Source organism: Lethenteron reissneri, chromosome 14 (assembly GCF_015708825.2).
Source record: "Lethenteron reissneri isolate LAM-NWPU_2019-01 chromosome 14, ASM1570882v1, whole genome shotgun sequence".
NCBI classification, from domain to species: domain Eukaryota; kingdom Metazoa; phylum Chordata; class Hyperoartia; order Petromyzontiformes; family Petromyzontidae; genus Lethenteron; species Lethenteron reissneri.
In genome coordinates this window covers 2,538,899-2,541,674 of record NC_083792.1, presented here as the reverse complement: position 1 = coordinate 2,541,674, position 2,776 = coordinate 2,538,899, and positions in this window count along the sequence as shown.

Here is a 2,776-nt window from a genome sequence, read left to right as displayed (position 1 = left end):
AAAAGTCAGACCCCCCCTCAAATATGACGTCACAAACCTCTGCCCCCTCCCCCCCCCAAATAAAACATGCTTCAAATCGCTTTAAACTATTGTCATTGTAGTGCGTATTTAATGTGGCGCTGCACTCTGATGTTGTAGGAAAAAACATTAAAAAAGTATATTTAATTAAGTAGAACGTGTTGTCGATATTTATTTAAAGTTGCGCATTTTGATGTGACGTCACATTTCTCAACCCCCCCCCCCCTCGTCACACATCGTCACAAATGTCTGACCCCACCCCACCTAGGTGTGTGACGTCATTTATGGACGGCCCCTTAGCAGATGGCACAATGTTGTGAAACTGCCTTACCGTGGGTTTCAAGGCGCCATACCCTGGCTCGCCAGGAGAATGCGGTACAGAATATGTGGACTCCACGTGTCCCATCTCATCTATTTGGGATGAAGCGTTGCCCCCTTCCTCTGGTTGCTCCGTTGTAAACACGTATTACTTGGAGGAATACATTATAACATGTAGGGGACCGCAGAGCTTGGGAAATTGTTGCTTGTGCAAGGCTTCTCACCGCGTGGCTGCTGCTGCATCTCTAAGTCGTCCTGCCTCTTTCTTCGGCAGTCCAAATGGAAATAATTTACGTCTTGAAAGTATAAATCAACAAAATTAAACTAGCCACACTCGTCAAATGCTACCTAGATTATTAATATCCCTCAACTGATGTGTCCACCTCTCAGTCTATTCGCGATATTCTCGTGGAGAAAACTCTCCCGATGGCCGTGCCAATTTCCTTTCATTTGTTCCATGTGTCACATGATACAAATTACTCCCGAGGGAAAATACAATGGGGAGGGTGGGGTCCACCTGTGTGGGGAAAAGGGGGTTGTGGAAAATCAGCTTCTGGGAGGGAGGAGAGATGGATCCACTTGCACGGAGTAAGGGGCCGTCTATAAATGACGTCACGCACCTAGGGGGGGGGGGCGGGGTTCAGACGTTTGTGACGATGTGTGACGAGGGGGGGTGGGAGTTTGAGAAATATGACGTCACATCAAAATTCGCAACTATAGAAATATTGACAGGTTCTACTTAATTAAATAGACTTTTTAATAAATGTTTCTCCTACAACATCAGAGTGCAGCGCCACAATAAATACGCACTACAATGACAATACAGTAGTGTAAAGCGATTTGAAGCATGTTTTATTTTTTGGGTGGAGGGGCAGAGCTTTGTGACGTCATATTTGAGGGGGGGGTCTGACTTTTTGTGACGCCGTGTGACGAGGGGGGGGGGGTCAAAAATCGTCCAAAATTGCGTGACGTCATTTGTGGACGGCCCCCACCACCGCCCCCCCCACCACCACCGCCCCCCCACCACCACCGCACCCCCACCGCCCCCCATCACCGCCCCCCACCACCGCCCCCCCACTACCACCCCCCACCCCACAACAGAGGTGCAAGATGAACGCAGGAAGAGCCCAGCCACAAGCAAAGCTGCGAACGAGCGCCAGCCAGCAGTGGAGAGAGGAGCGGTCCAAGGAACCATCCACGCTTCAGGCTTGGGTGCCCGGTGGGGTGCAGAGATGGGCAAGGACATTCAGTAGAAGGGGGGGGGGGGCACAAGGCGGCTGCCTCTAGCGCCACCCTGTGGTGGGAAGGAGCCAGCAGCCGACTGCCGGCTCACTTCCTCTGCTCTGGTGACGGTCACGCCGGTGGTGGCCCACGACGCGCTGGGTCGAGCTTGATCCTGGAGTCGGGGTTGCTTGTGAAATGCAGCCCAAAGCGGGTGGTAAACGCCATCTAAGGCTAAAAGTGCCTTATTTAACAGTGTGCGAGGTGGTGTTCGGGAACGCATATGCTTCGGTGCGTCGGGATAAAGGGGACATCATCTTCTTGGTTCTTTCGGTAAAGTCACGTAGAAGGGAAGTAATAAAATAATAATAATAAATTCACCCGTAAAAACAAAGTTTTTCACTCTAAATCTTTTATATGCGTGGCGGCTCGAGTTCTCTCGTCCTCTGGCTTGAGATGGCTGCCACCTATGGGTCAGATGATTGTCTGCCAGCATTAAGCAATTAGTAATTAAATATTTTTAAAAAATTCCCTAAACAGTGTAAAATTTTGGAAAAAATTTTTCACGAAAATTAATTGTCACGCACAACGAGTCTGTGGAAAATGTCAGCTCGATTGGATCACGGGAAGTGGGTTAAAAAACGACCGAAAGATTTGCACGGTCGTAAGCAAGCAAGCACGCAAGCAAGCAAGCAAGCGAACTTAATATAAAGGATTTAACAAGTAAACCCGTAAAAACAAAGTTTTTCACTATAAATCCTTTATATGCGTGGCGGCTAGAGTCCTCTCGTCCTCTGGCTTGAGATGGCTGCCACCTATGCATCAGATGATTGTCTGCCACCATTAAGCAATTGGTAATTAAATATTTAATTTGTTTTCCCTAAACAGTGTAAAATTTTGGATTTTTTTCACGAAAATTAATTGTCACACACAACGAGTCTGTGTGGAAAATGTCAGCTCGATTGGATCACGGGAAGTGGGTTAAAAAACGAGCGAAAGATTTGCACGGTCCTAAGCAAGCAAGCGAACTTAATATAAAGAATTTAAAAATATATTCGCCTGTGGAGGACGCGGGGATCGATCCCGCGACCTTTGGCATGGGAAGCGAGGGCGCTACCAACTGCGCTACTCCGCCACGGCCTGTGGAGGGGTCACGCTCTGGGCTCTTACACTCTGACGTTCAGCCAAAGCCATGAATGCGTTCTATTTGAATATATGT